Raw genomic sequence first — 17,155 nt, 5'->3', positions numbered from 1 at the left:
AATTGCATTTCCCTATATCTAGGAAAGAAACCAGACAACCCCTTAAAACCAATATTCCATATTGAATCATTTGGTTGGTATGTAGTGGAATACTCGGACTCTGATGTCCGTAGCCACGTGGCACGTGGACCATAGGGGACATCTTATTCAAATTGTATTTGGGTCCTTTTAGGGCTTATCAAATTTACAAAAAAAAATTGATTTGGGGGTGGGATAGCAATTCTAGGATAATAGTGGTATTTTTAATAAAATAGGATTTCACAAACTTAGTTCATTTCAAAAAAAAATTCTAGGATAAGATATCCAACCCAAAAAACATCAAAATTCTCAAATCCTCATTTTGGAGTGGACATCTGACAAAAAAAGCCACAACCTAGCATAAAACCCATCCAACCCCCCCTCCCTCCCCGCGACCCCTTTCTCAGTGTTGTCGTCACCTCCCTACCCCCATTTTATTTTCTTCCTCCTTTACGCGCCTCTTCTCAGTTCCCTCTCCTATTTTCAGTCTCTGCTCCTAACCTCACCCAAATTGAATCATTTTTTTCATAAACTGTTTTTAAAATGGAGAATGATTAAAGAGTTTCTTGTAGAGGGTTGATCTATAGGGGGTGAGCGTAATTTTACTGATTTACTAAAAATTAACTTGGAGTTTCTCTTATTTCTGTGATCTCTCTATTATTGGGTTGAGATCTTCATTAACCCAACACCTCCAACTCCGATTTGGGTTCAATTGTGATAATTTGTTAGATTTGTTCCGAACTTACAGTTATTTTGCTTAGATCTAAAAGTTAGCATTTTCTCTTCCTCGGATCTTGCTTATAAATTGACAAAAGTTTAATTTTGTCCTAAGAATCCTTATTTTTATTTTTAAGTACTATTTGTAAATTAGGGTCTGCGTGAATGAATTTTTGGGATTGTAGTAAAGTAAAGTTCAATTTTGGGCAAGACACCATGAACTGAGTATTTTCTAACCATATTGATTTGCAAACAACGAGTTGAGATTAATTTATTTCAAGCATAACATGATTAAATTAAGTAACATATTAGATAATACTATCAATTCTTATGCTCTCTTTTGGTTCATTTTGAAGGGTAATAGATAAGAATTATTTTAGTTATTTTTGGTATTATGTTTGAAAACTTCAAACTCATTGGATAATTTTATTTTAGATGCATATTTTGGCATTTGACAAGATAGATAGGGAAAGGATAATCCTACTTAAACCCTCAGTTGACATGTTACCTAATAGGTGCTTTAAAGTTGGTGTACCATATCTAAGAGGAAAAAAAGGATGGTGACATATGTGAAATTAATAAAGAAACCTTACTCAACTATCATTTAGAAATTCAATAAAGAAATCACACCAAAATACCCTAAGTTTGAATGCATTTGCGCAAAACTAGGTTAACTATCCCAAAAAAAATTTGATAAAGTTTGGTCATTTAAGGTGGAGGTACATGTTGCTAAACCCACCTACAAAACTGCTAATAGATTTTAAAATAAGATGGTGAGATGAGATTTTATCATGAGGTTGCCCAATAGGCTACCTGGAATGATAATTGACACCATCGTCATGATTTGTACTCATCATGATCCATATATGGAAAAAATTATATCATTTTGAAATTTCTAATCATCATTTCAGCTATGTGCAAAAGGGATGGCTACTAAGTTGTCTGGAAAATTAACATATTAAACTAGTTTGATTCATACTCTAGAAGACTCTAAACTATGTGAAATTTTTACCATATACATTTAATTATGTTTTGGCTAAGATATATGGTACGAATCACAAATTTGATAGCCCGATTGGTTCATCTCACGGTAAGATTTAATCTCACCGTCTCACCACACACACACACACACACACACACACATTTAATTATGTTTTGGCTAAGATATATGGTACGAATCACAAATTTGATAGCCCGATTGGTTCATCTCACGGTAAGATTTAATCTCACCGTCTCACCACACACACACACACACACACACACACACACACACACACACACACACACACACACACACACACACACACACACACACACACACACACACACACACACACACACACACACACACACACACACACACACACACACACACACACACACACACACACACACACACACACACACACACACACACACACACACACACACACACACACACACACACACACACACACACACACACACACACACACACACACACACACACACACACACACACACACACACACACACACACACACACACACACACACACACACACACACACACACACACACACACACACACACACACACACACACACACACACACACACACACACACACACACACACACACACACACACACACACACACACACACACACACACACACACACCTTCGCCTCCCCATTCGCCTCACCTCGCCCTCCCTTTTCGCCGCTCTCTTTGACAATTGTCACGAGAAACTCTTATCGACCACATGATAGCCTCAAGCTCCCCTCGACCACGTTGCCTCGCACTCTCCTTGACTCCTCGATGCTGCAGCAAAGCCCTTAGGTCTCCGCAAAGCTCCGTCGACCTCCACTCCTCCTCCAACCTCGTTCGAAATTACTCATAGCTGTAGCGTCCAAGTCATGGCATCAAACAAATTGAAGGGATCGACATCTGTGACTACTTCAAAATCAAAATCTTCCTCCTCTAAATGCAAGAATCCTTTAAATGTAAGTTCGGATTATGTAATTCACATGTTTTTAGAATTTTTATTTTGCGTTTTTTTTTGTGTTATAATTCATTCAAATGCTATATCTTTTTTGTGTACATATGAAGAAGCAGTTAAATTGTAGCTCGATTTGAGCTCTTTTTAGTTAAGTCGAAAGAAGTCATGGTTTATTAATTCTCTCCTAGTTTTGTAACTCTTTAGTAAATTGTGGTGAATTTGATATTGCCGGTGAATTTGTAACTCTTTAGTAATTTTATAACTTCTTATTCATTTTTTGTAACTTTTTAGTCTAGTTTTGTACCCAACTATTGAAGTTTTATAGCTCTCAATTATGGAAAAAAAATTGTAACTCCTTATTTATTTTTTATAACTCTTTAGTCAAGTTTTGTACCTAGTTATTAAAGTTTTATACCTCCCAGTTCTAAAAAAAAATTATAACTCCTTATTCATTTTTTGTAACTATTTAGTCCAGTTTTGTACTCAGTTATTGAAGTTTTATAACTCTCATTTCTAGATTTTTTTTGTAACTTCTTATTCATTTTTTGTAACTCTTTAGTCTAGTTTTGTAACCAGTTATTTGAGTTTTATAGATGTTAGTTCTAGGAAAAAATTTATAACTCCTTATTCATTTTTTGGAACTATTTAGTCTAGTTTTGTACCTAGTTATCTCTATTTTATAACACATAGTTCTGGAAAAAAAATTTGTAACTCCTTATTCATTTTTTGTAACTCTTTAGTCTAGCTAGTTTTATACCCAGTTATTGAAGTTTTATAGCTTATAGTTCTGGAAAAAAATTATTTTTTATAACTCTTTAGTCCAGTTTTGTACCCAGTTATTAAAGTTGTATAGCTATCAGTTCTGGAAAAAAATTTGTAACTCCTTATTTATTTTTTGTATTTTTTTAGTCTAGTTTTATGCCCAGTTATTCAATTTTATAGCTCTTAGTTCGGGAAAATTTTTTATAACTCCTTATTTATTTTTTGTAACTCTTTAATCTAGTTTTATACCTAGTTACTGAAGTTTTATATCTCTCAGTTCTGAAAATTTTTTTGTAACTCCTTATTCATTTTTTGTAACTTTTTAGTCTAGTTTTGTGTCTAGTTATTCATATTTTATAGCTCTCAGTTCTGGAAAAAATTTTGTAACTCATTATTTATTTTTTGTAACTCTTTAATCCAGTTTTGTACCTAGTTATTGAAGTTTTATACCTCTCAGTTCTAAAAAAAATTTGTAACTCCTTATTCATTTTTTGCAACTCTTTAGTCTAGTTTTGTACCCAGTTATTGAAGTTTTATAGCTCTCAGTTTTGGAAAAAAATTTGTAACTCCTTATGTATTTTTTTATAACTATTTAGTCCAGTTTGTACCCAATTATCTCTATTTTATAACTTATAGTTCTAGAAAAAAATTGTAACTCCTTATTCATTTTTTGTAATTCTTAAGGTGCATATAACCACACCCGTCCAAAGAACACATAATTGCATCCATACGTACATAACTTTAGTTTAAATTATCACATTATTCCAGAACACATGATTAATCCATACAACCACATTATCAACTCACAAACTTAAGGTACGTACAATTCAAAGGACACATAATTGCATCCATGCCTATATAACTTTAGTTCAAATGATCACATTATACCAAAACACATGATTAATCCATACAACCGCATTATCAACTCGCAGACTTAATGTACAAATAACCACATGGTTCAAAGAACACATAATTGCATCCATACATACATAACTTTAGTTCAAATTATCACATTATACCACAACACATGATTACTTTTCTAACTCAAGGAAAATATGCTTGCAAACTAATTTGTTTTGGCTCTCCATTAACTTTCTCGACCTCCAGATGCAACATTTTTCATCTACAAAAAAATTGCAACTTTATCATGACAAATGCATCGAAATGAAAAAATTCGTCAAATTAAGATTAAAGATATTATCACATGAGAGAAAAAAACTTATCGTAGATAGTAGATCGTGGTCCTCGCCTTCAAGGTCAAGGGGTATAAGTTTGTTTTCATCTTCATCCATTATTGTATCATGTGAGAGAATTGTTGGAGTGTCCTTACAAACTATCCAATTATCACATATTAGAAGTTTAAAAATTTTAAAAAATCGTCATCAAGTTAATCTTCCAATTTTACTAAACAATTTCATTATCCAAGCTCAAAAACTAAAATCAACCCCAATGAATAATAGCTCAAATTGTACCAAATTCAAGATACAAGCTCAAAAACTAAAATCAACCCCAATGAATAATAGCTCAAATTGTACCAAATTCAAGATATAAGTTCGACTCTCAAATGAAATAAAATTATGCAATGAATAATAGCTCAAATTGTACCAAATTCAAGATATAAGTTCGACTCTCAAATGAAATAAAATTATGGTAGTCAGTTGTAACTCTTGTTGATGATTGTAAAGGCCGTCGAATCAGAACTTCCATCGGTTGTTGTGAAGGTCATTGAATTGTAATATTCAACGATTAACGTGAAAGTCTCCTAATTGTAACCTTTTAAAAATCGTCAATTTGTAACTTTCATCATTGGTGTTTGACGGGGATTAGATATCCGCTGTAATTTTTAGACAGCCTACATGTCACTTACTGGAGCAATACCAGACAGGTCTCTGACTCTGGCTAGAGTCCTCCATAGATATCAGCTGTTCAATTGGTAGCAGCGGTCATAGCTTGTGCTCGGATTCATATGTATCTATACATCTCAAGAGCTGACTATTACTACACGGATACGAACTCTGTCGTTCTTGGTAGTCCTCTTCCTGAAGGAGAAATCTCATCAACTGAATTATGGAAGTTTAAGTTAGAATACAATGTAACTGAAGGCATCTTCTTAGCACCAAAGAGTTATTATTGTTGTGCACGGCGAAAGCCAAAACCAAACTGATGTGCTTGGAGAAACTAAAACAAATGCCGAGAGAAGGCCAAACAAACCAAAAATAATGACACAAACTCAAACAACCAATTTTAACATGGTTCAGCAAGTTTCCTACGTCCACGGGACAAGAAGGGGATGAGTTTTTCACTATAAAGAAGAAGAGTACAAACTGAGATTACAAATCACTCAAACCAATTAACTAATCTCATCAACAAAGCTCATAAATAATCTCTCAAACAATAACCCTAAACCAATAACTCAGAAAGATCTCCCTTTTCTGTGCCCCAATATCCCCAAAACAATTTCCAATCAAAACCAAAGAAACCCTAAAACGTGTGTTTGTATTTATAGCAAACACCAATCCCAAATAGAATAGGAAACCAAGCCCAGATCCAAACCCGACCCGCAATCGACCGTCGAACCCATCGCGGTCAACTGTGGTAAACAACAGAATCTAAAAAATAATTACAGTGTCTCATAATCGACCGTCGCGCCAGTCGACGTGGTCGACCGCCAAAAGTCCAGAGACTTTTCCCTGTGCTATACACGTTCGCGGTCGACCGTCGTGCCACCCACGATCGACCGCACAGCTTCCAAATTGTTCAGTCTCTAATTTTCTGAGCCTCGTTGTTTCCTCTTTAATTCTCTACCTCGGTAAAGTTTTCCCAAAACCGAGCCGACACCAACCAAACTAAATGTCTCACTTGTTGTGTCCAGTATGAAGTGATACAAAAATCACAATAACGGACTCAATCTAAAACCAGTCGCGACTCAAATGAGAATGCGACCACTCTCCAAATGTCGGTATCTACTCATCAAATCGGTTGTATCATAAATGACTGTCTATGTATCCTTTTGCCCAAAGAATCAAACCTTCACATAGTTCCCCAAATGGACTCCAAAGCCCCTCAATCAAATAGAAGATTTCTCAACCCTTCTCCAACAAATATGCGGCTGATAGCTCCCCTAATAGCCCCAAACCAAACACCTCCAACTGAGATGAACCAACGGCCATATCCAAATCCGAACTATGTGTTAGGTCCTTTTGTTTTGATGATGATTAACAAATAATTTATAATTAATATTGTAATTGTCTAGTGTTTGTATTTTGTATTTATTCTAGGCAAATAATATGTTGGATGATGGATGGAATCGAGCTTTCACGATCATATCCATTGGAGGATGGAAGAAATAGTGGAGTGAAGCAATGCAATTCAAGTTAAAGATCCAAGTTCAAGCTTCATCCATAAAGTGTACCAAGAAAAGCTTCATTGAAGATCACAAGCTTGGGTATATCTAGTTTTAGGTTTTATATTATGTGTGTTAGTACTTTAAGCTAAATTACATACACATACATTTTATTAGTTTATATATATATATATATATATAGAGGATGAAAGAAAATATTGGTATGAAGCAATACAATTCAAGTCATATACAAGATCAAACTTCATCCGCAACCAAGTCAAGCTATATTGAAGACCTTCAAGCTTACTTAATTTAGTTTAGGTTTATACTTGTATGTAGATACTTCAAGCTCAATCACATACACACATACAAGTTTTATATATATATATATATATATATATAAGTTTTGGTTTTTGGTTTTCATGTTTATATAAATATAAATTTGTGAAAATATTGAGTAATTTGTTTATAGACTTCATAACAATAGTTTACATTTTTCTTTAAAGTCTATAAAATCATTTTGTAGAGTTTCAAAACATGGTTTAGTCAAAATGACAAAAACAAGTGTTTCATGTTTTCATGTTTTGGACTAGTTTTTAAAAATGAAAAGATTTCTCATTTGGCATATGCAATTCCAAAATTCTTTTTGTAACATATGTATTATCATGTTTACAAGCGTTTCCCAAAATTTTATATTTTTTTAGAATTTATTTGCTATTTTTAAAGGCACTTCAAAAATCAGTGTTACTGTTTTAATCAGGCTGATAACTTGTTATTAGTCGACTGATGGAATTTATCAGTCGACTGATAAAAATACCTGGAATTATCAAAAAGCCTTTGTTTCTTTTCATTCGACTAATCAGTCGATTGATGAGGTCATCGGTCGACTGATCAGTCAACTGATAAGCTTATAACGGCTAGTTTTTTTCTATTTCCAGATTTTTAGTTTTTAACCTGTTTACTAAAAAATTTATTTCACTCAAATAGGAAGTGATATTTATAAAATTCTTTCTGTAACATGTTCATCTACATATTTATAAACTTCTCTCAAAATTTCATGATTTTTGGAGTTGATTTACTATTTTTAATTTATTTTATTATAAAATCAGATACGTAAAATTCCCGAATCTGCCAAATCTGGAACTGTCGACTTCATCAGTCGACCAACGTACTGTAGTCAGTTGACTGATGACCTCTTTTCAGCCTATAATGGCTAGTTTTCTAGATTTTGTCTTTTTGTGATTTTTCTTGGGTTTTTACTGGTTTTTGGGCTTTGTTTCTTGATCCTATATATATCCATTGCCCTCTAACATTCTGAAGTAATCAAGAAAAGTTTTAAAAGAGGTTTAACAAGTTTAAAGGGTGTTTAGTGTTTGTTTTAAGTTTGAGTTTTGAGTTTCAAGTTTGTGAAGAAATTTTTACAAGAGCAAAGAGGAGATCATCCTTTGGTGTTTGAGCATTCACTCTTCTCCCTCTCTCTTGTTATCTATAGAGAAGTTTCCTTAAACTCAATTCTAGCTATTTTATTATTTTTATTCTAATTTCCATAAGCTAGATTTTATTATTGAGTTTAATTATTTTATTGATACTTTTTGTTTACACACACAATCATTGAGCTTATTGTATTTGCATACATTGTATAATTGAGTTGTGGGATTGTATGACTTAGAGTGTGAACTTACTTTGTGTTCTCATCCATTGTAGAGAACAATTTATTTGTATTGAGAGCTATTATTGTGAGGTTCACTTTGTATTACACTAGTACACCAAGAGGAGTGTGTGGTGAGAGGCGGGGTCGTCCTAAGAGGGATAGGGTAGGTGGTAACGCCTAGAGAGAGATTGTAATTCCTAACATTTGAGGAAGACACGGGCTAGAGACCAACACTTGAGGTGGTAGTTAGTGTATTTACATTGTGAGTGTTGTAAAGTTTTCAGTGAGTTAGAAAACCGTGTGTGAGGTGTAAACGTTTTCGGGTGATCGTTGAAAACCCGGTGTGATAGTGGATTTCTCCCCGGGAGTAGAGAGCGGAGACGTAGAACGGAAGGTCCGAACTCCATTATCATATTGTGTGTTTGCATTGTTTATTTGTGCACTATCACTCTTGTTTATTTACTGTTTATTTTACCATTGTGTTATTTGTATATCCTTGCACATATATTATTCATATCTCATTTGTTAGTATATACTTGTTAATAAGTTTTAATTTGATATTAAATCAGATTAGATTAGCATAAACCCTATTCATCCCCCTCTAGGGTTCCTTCCTAGTGGCATTAGGGTTCTAACACTATATCCACCAGCTGCACTCGAATCCAAAACCAACTCATCATCTACATCTAAATCCAAATGATCCCCAAACTGTGTCACCTCAGCTGGAATCCCAAACGATACAGTATAATGTAGAGTATGTAGAGTAATCTCCACCTAACGTAGAGTAGCATCACCCTCTACCTACTGTGATATCCCAACAATCTGATCAACACTCTCTACCTGTTGAGAGTCAAATGTGACATTCCTGCTTAGAACAAAATTAGAAGCTCCCAACTGATAACCAAACGAGGCTCTGAATCCCAAATGTGCTATCGGATCAAATCTCATATCCTCGATGTGACCAAATATTGGGCAACCAAACATCCGATGTAACCTAAAATCTAAAGCAGCTCCACTAGATCCTAAATCTGCAAACACAGCAGTACCACTTTTAGTCAGGGGTAGTGAGCGGCCTCACTTGATAGAGGCCCGAGTGTACCACTTTCAGTTGTTGTTTAGTGAATCTTTTTCGGTTAATCCTCAGGGAATGAATAGGCCACTTCTGATCTTTTAGGCCAGTTTCAGGTAACGAAGCAAAGTAAAGAGAGAGGTACAATGAAATTGAGCTTTTCAGACGTGCAGAACACACCTTGTTGCACATGTCTGATCTTTACCTTAGCTGTGGTAGGCACCAAAGATAAGTGGTGGCAGCTCAGCTCGCTTTCGACGGAGCAATCCGTCTTGGTTTCAATGGAGTTCGACGGTACAGTCCTCATCACTAAAGGTTGATTCTACGACGAGGGGACCATTTCTCTTGTCCGCGCATAAACTGCTTGGAGAAGGACTTCGTCACAAGGCTATCTTTCTCGACGCAATTCTCTTTTGATTCAATATGTGGGTCAATCCTCCCCAGAACCATGCTAAGGCTTCGTATAAAGAGACAAGTAAACCCCTGGTAGGACGATCCCCTCACCGCGAGAACGAATATCAGGGCCAATATGGATAAGGGAGAATGGTAGTAGCAGGAAAGACCTCGAAAGCAAGCAACTAATAGACTTCGCGAACCCCTGACTCTATCTCGCACTCGATGATGGAAAAGCATCCCCTGAAGATGCAGCTGGAACTTGCTGTTGCGGCTCCACCGTTGGTCGGGAAGGTGTGACCCTTCCTTCGATCTCTTTTTTCATTATTTTTATGCCACTGATTCTGCTGTAGAACGGATTTGCGAGACCAATGCTATTATTATGGTTGCTACATGGAACGCTATAGCCCTCTTTGTTGGGTAATTATCTATGTGTAGTGGGTCGAAGCTTCCGTGTGTAGTACATATATTACCTACGTATACATCTTTCGTTGCACGGACTATTAGTATCAGATCTGGTGATTGAAAGGCAACAGTTTTCTACAATAGTAATTCAGGTACATCAATCCACCGCAAGGATATCCCCATGAGTAGGCAGGTTAAGATTACAAATCTTATTATATCAGTCAAATAGGAATACACAATAGCATCTTTAAGCGAAAGCTTAAATTCAATGATTCTTGAAGAACCCTCTCTCATTGCTACCGCCAACCCTTTCAAGGTCTCTCTTTCAAGGTATTTTTGTTTGTTTTCTCGGACTACATGTATATAGCGGTTTATGAGATCAGTGGTAGCCCTGATAGGTATCCAAGGGTGTACCCAATACTTCCAAACTATAGGTTCTCGAGTATTTATATTTATCCTCCAAACTGGGTAGTTTTTAATCCTGAATCTTTCGCTATTTATAATAACGATCTTTTCTCTTCCAAATGTTTCTTTCCTAATTTGAACTTTGGCTGATGTAAAAAAAAAAAAAAGTTAATCAATCATTTCTTTTCCTGAGTTTCCCCCTCTTGGCTGACACAAACTAGACTGCCATAACAAGGCACAGGGCCCTCTCCCAGTACAATAGAAAGGATTTTACCATCTAAATAGAGTTTGTCAAATAAGCTTAGTGTTGGATTTTGTGGTCAAAACCGCATTCCAAAATAAGTTTTCAATATATATATATATATATATAACTACTAGTATTTTTCATAAATTCTTAGTAGCCTAGTGGAAAGTAAAAGTTTTGGTGTTTCAAAAGGTCCTCTATCCGAGGTTGCCAATGGAAAACCGATAATTGTTTTGTTTTAATTGATCCCTCATAAGTTCTAGTGGGTCGTGGGTCGTGGGTCGTGGGCATGTACATCGTTGACCAATGGGCCGGGGATCAGGGCTAATCGAGCTGAGGCGCTAAGTGACACTTTGTAAGGTGCACTTGCACTTCAGGCAAGCTTCGTATTCGCACGATGGTGCGACCCTAGCGTTCTCGAGATCAGACGATGCTCCTCTATTTGACGAGGTTCATCAAATTGACGAGACTAGTTTGGTTGATGAGGCTCGCCCATTCGATGATGTTCGTCTTACTGACAAGGTTCGTCTGATTTACGAGACTCGTTTGATTGACTCGTTCGACGAGGTTCGTCTTACTGGCGAGGTTCGTATGATTTGCAAAACTTGTTTGTTTGACGAGGTTCACCGACGAGGTTCATCTTACTGACGAGGTTTGTCTGATTTGCGAGACTCATTGGATTGACACGTCCGATGAGGTTCGCCTGTTCGACGAAGTTTGTCTTACTGACGAGGTTCGTCTGATTTGCAAAACTCATTTCTTTGACGAGGTTCGTCTAATTTGCTGCAAGGTGCAACGCGACCTTCGTGTTCAGGCGTTACTGCATGCAGCAGTTACAACAACATTTAAATAAATTACTGTTACAATCATATTGATTTGTAGCAGTCACATTGATTGTAAGTGAATCTTGAGCTGGCCTTAGAGGCCTATAAATAGTGCCTCTTAGGGTAGCTCTTGTATACACACGAAAATATATTGAGCTGTTGTGGTGCTGCTAGTGCAAAGCCTGTGTCCGAAGGAACTGTTATATTGTTGCTGCTTCAAAGCCTGTGCCCGAAGGATTTTTGCCTAAACTGAAAGGTTTAAGAGATCAAGGAGATCTTTGTCTTGACCGAAAATTCTTATAAATCGAGGAGATCTTGACAATACTTGGTTAGTGCACACCATTGTATTATACTGCTATTCCTAAAAATAGTTTGGCCTTGGGATCCTTGCACCGGAGTAGGCCAAATATTGCTTTAAGTACAATATTTCACAAACACATAGCAGTTAGCTAAAAAAGTTTAAAATTACATCACATCAACTTTCACTGTTTTATTCCTGATTTAACCACAATCTCTAACAATCTTAAAGCAATATTTCTGATCTATCATGGATCCCGCGAGGACTCTTGGAGTGGACTATCTCAAGTTAGAGAACTTTGACGGATCCAACTTTAACGCATGATGATGAAAAGTGATCTTCGGGATATAACTCCTGAAAATCTACTATATGGTTTTTGAGGAGAAACCTGACTTTGAAGAAGATTCTGAGTCTGAAGCCTCTTGGGCTAAAGATGATCATTTCTACAAGAATTATCTCCTTAACTGTCTGGCCGATTATCTGGCAGATGCTTATACCAACAAACCCTCTACAAAAGAAATCTGGAATGCTCTGGAGGATCAATACAAAGATGAGGAGAAACTATCCAAGTCTCACCTTGTTGACAAGTTTCTGGACTTCAAATTCGAAGATGACACTGAGGTTTTACCTCAAGTCAAAGAGCTTGAATAGCTTGTTATGAAGCTGAAGGATAAAAATATCAATCTTTGTCAAACCTTCATTTCTGGTGCAATTGTCAATAAGCTTCCTCCATCTTGGATGTCATTCTCCATGGACATTCGAAGAAGAAAAAACAAGTGACTATGTCTGATTTGAAGAGATTCATTCGGATCGAGGACGAGATTCATACTCGCACAAAGAATAAGCTCTTTGCTAAGCAGAAGGTGTCTGGTAAGATGGTGGCTGCTAACTCTGAGAATGGTACTATTTCTTCATCCAAGAAAAAGAAGAAGTCATTAACAAAAAGAAGAACCAAAACATGAAGAATCTAAATGTTCAAAAGAAAGATTTCAAGAAGAGCGGCAAAATACTTCAACTGTGGGAAGCAAGGATATTTTGCCAAGGACTGCAAAGTACTAAAGAAGGGAACAACACCAAATGTTAATCAAGTTGACAATTGTGTGGCTATGCTCTTCCAAGTGACAACTCCCAATAACGTCTCTGATTGGTGGTGAGATATAGGTACTACCTGTCATGTCTCTCCAACAGAGATTTATTCTCTTCTTATGTTGCTGCTAAAGAGAATGTATCGATGGTTAATCGTTCTGTGATTCTTGTTCTCAGAACTGGGGCTGTGGTGCTGACTTTTTCTTCAGGGAAGACTCGACTCTCACATTGAAGGATGTGAAACATGTTCACTCAATTATTAAAAACCTAGTCTTTGGAAGACTACTGTATGACGCCAGTATGAGACTGGATTTCCAGGGAGGAAATATTGTGTTATCTTTTAAGAAAATATATTTCGGCAATGTGTATCGTATTTATGACATGTATAAGATTAGTACTATTATACCCAACTTAGTTGTAAATGAAGTATCCTCTTATACTTACTCCTCTGTATTATGGCACAATAGGCTGGGACATGTAAATTATAGAAAGCTATCCAGCATAGAGAAATTTAGATTAATTCCAAAATATGGGGATAACAAACTTGAGAACTGTGAAGTCTGTGTGCAAGCGAAGTTGACAAGGAAGCCCTTTCCAAGTGTTACAAGGAGCACAACCTATTGGATCTGATTCACTCAGATATTTGTGATTTCAAGAGCTTTGTCACTCGAGGCGGCATGAAGTACTTCATCACTTTCATTGATGATCATTCTCGCTTCTGTCATGTCTACCTATTGAAATCTAAAGATGAAACCTTCAGCAAGTTTATCGAGTTTCGGACTCGTGTGGAGAAGCAGCTTGGACTTCAGGTGAAAAGACTCAGGAGCGACAGAGGGGGAGAGTACTGATCTAAAGAGTTGGAAGCATACTTCAAGAAGCATGGAATCATTGCTGAAACTACGGCTCTGTATTCTTCACAGTCTAATGAGATTATAGAAAGGAAGAATCGCACATTGACCAAGATGGTGAATTCCATGCTAATCACATCTGGTCTACCTACCTATTATTGGGGAGAAGCTTTGCTGATGACAAACTAGATTCTGAACGGAGTACCCTATTCCAAAACTGATAGTACTGTTCATCAGTTATGGTTGGAATATCCAAATTCTTTGGATAGTCGTAAAGTGTAGGGGTGTCTCACATATGTTCGAGTTCTAGATATCAGAAGGCCTAAGCTCGGACCAAAGGCAAACATATGTGTGTTTCTTAGCTTTGCTGAAGATAGCGATACTTGTAGGCCCCTTAACCTTAGAACCAACTCCATCATTGAAGCTCGTCATATAGAATTCTTTGAGGATAAGTTTATCAAAGATAAAGGTTTATTGCTAAAAGATATAGCAGAGAATGATAGTATGTCAGATGCACCAGAGGAGTCTGTTTCACGAGAAACTAAAAGTGTCAATGATGAAGGAGTTACCGAACCACCTTCCAAGCGTGTCAGGAGACAAAAAGATTTTAGAAATAATTTCATCACCTATAGTATGAAGAAGATCCACAGACTTTCCAAGAAGCAATAAAGTCAACAAACGTTCTTCTATGGAAAGAAACTATAGATAATAAGATGGATGCATTGATCCAAAATCATACTTGAGAGATGGTGGATGTACATGAAGGTACAAGACCTATCAGTTGCAAGTAGATCTTTAAGAAGAAGCTTCATCCTGATGTCACTATTGAGAAATACAAAGCAAGACTGGTGGCAAAATGATTCTCTCAGAAAGAAGGAATAAATTTCTTTGATATATATGCACTAGTTTACAGGATCACTACCATCAGAGTGCTTATCGCATGGGCGACGATTAAAAGATTTGTCATACATCAGATGGATGTGAAGATTGCCTTTCTCAATGAAAATCTCACAGAAGAGATCTACATGAAAAAACCAGAAGGACTTAATGCTCCAGCTGGTAAAGTTTATAAACTTGTTAGGTCTCTGTATGGACTTAAGCATGCACCAAAACTCTAGCATGAGAAGTTCGATGGGGTTGTTAGCAATAATGGGTATCAAGTCAGTGAGTTTGACAAATGCTTATACATCAAGGTCGCTGAAGGAAAGATGATGGTTATCAACCTCTATGTGGATGATATGCTTATCATAGGGAGTGATTTGGAGATAGTAATATCTACCAAGAAATTTCTCTCAGCACAGTTCAGCATTAAGCACATTGGAACTATAGACGTGATTCTCAGAATCAAACTCATGTACTCTGAAGAGGGTACTAGATTGTCTCAATCTCATTATGTTGAGAACATGCTAAGAAAGTATGGCTACTATGACCTGCGAGAACTGTTAGTACTGTATGATTACAACAAGAAGCTTCGATCGAACACTAGAAAACCAGTAGAACAACTAAGGTACTCAAAGATCATTGTGAGTTTTATGTACGCGATGAGCTGCACGAGACTAGACATAGCATTCGCTATAGGAATACTTAGTAGGTTCATAAGTAATCCTGGAAAGCTTCATTGGGATGCTATCAAGAGATTAATGAGATACTTGAAAGGAATTATAGGTCTGAGTTTATTCTACACTGGAAATCCGACTGTAATCGAAGGTTATTCGGATGCGATCTGGTGCTCAGAACCAGATGAGTGCAGATCAACTGGAGGTTTTGTTTTCAACATGGGTGGAGCTACCATCTCGTGGAAGTCCAAGAAGCAGACTATGATTGCACAGTCATCGATGGAATCTGAGTTCTTCACACTCTGTGATATAGGAGATGAAGCTGAGTGGCTCAATTGTTTTATCAGAGACCTTCCATTAACAGAATTATAAGGCGCAATTACTATCTATTATAATAATCAGGCGATGAGTGTTATAGCAGCAAACTCAATGTTCAATGGAAAGAAGCGGACCATTCGTTTAAAGCATAGCTATTTGAGGGAACTCATTTTCTAAGGAGACATCTCTGTGATAGACGTCCGGTCTTTAGAGAATGTGGCTGATCCTTTGACTAAAGGTCTGGAAAAGGATATAGTCGAAAGGACATCTACTAGAATGGGTCTCAAAGTTTTGTGAGTCTTACAAATACTTACCATTTACATCAAGTCATTAGTTCAAACCTTACACTACTAATAATAAGATGATTAGTTCAAAAATCGAGTAAGATTTGCAAAAGTTTGGTGAGTCTTACAAATACTTACCATTTACATTAAGTTATTAGTTCAAAGCTTACACTACTAATGATAAGATGATTGGTTCAAAAGTAAAGTAAGATTTGTAACTAAAATCCTATCATGGTAAAGAGGATGAATGTTAAGCCTTAATGAGTCCAAAGTATTTCGGATGCGGGCTGTTGGATAGGTAACATGCCTAAAGGACTCACCGATGATCCTATCATGTAAAGGGGTTGGCTGTTAAGCCTTAATTAGTCCAAAACATTTCGGATGTGTGGTGTTAGATAGGAAACAAGCCTAAAGGACTCACCTAGAATCTTATCATAAGAGAGGATGACTCTTAAGTCATAATGAGTTCAAAGCATCTCGGACGCGGGATGTTTGGTAGGAAGCATGCCTAAAAAACTCACCTATGCCTAGGTGGAGATTTGGCTGTCTCCTATGATGTCTTATGGAAAGATACCTAGAGCCCTAGCAGAAATCAGGACATGCACAAGGCCATAAATGTGCAAGGCTAAGGCAAAGACAAAGACAAGTGTGGTTCAAAGTAAAAACTACCACAATTTAGTTTGATCTTGTGTGATCGCTGGATTTTTAGACTTGTGCTGGTTCAAGTCTCTGCGACACCATGCATCTATCTTTTATTCAGTTGGTCTAAAGGGGATTCAAGTCCTTACGATATCTACCTTATGCACAATGATTGAAACAACGACATCATTACACGATACTAGTTTTTGTGGGGGATTATAGGATTTTTTTGGTCAAAACCGCTTTCTAAAATGAGTTTTCAAACTATATATATATATATATATATATATATATATATATATATATATATATATAT

This window comes from Asparagus officinalis, chromosome 9 (genome assembly GCF_001876935.1).
Source record: "Asparagus officinalis chromosome 9, Aspof.V1, whole genome shotgun sequence".
In the NCBI taxonomy this organism is placed as follows: Eukaryota; Viridiplantae; Streptophyta; class Magnoliopsida; order Asparagales; family Asparagaceae; genus Asparagus; species Asparagus officinalis.
This window is presented reverse-complemented; position numbering follows the sequence as displayed.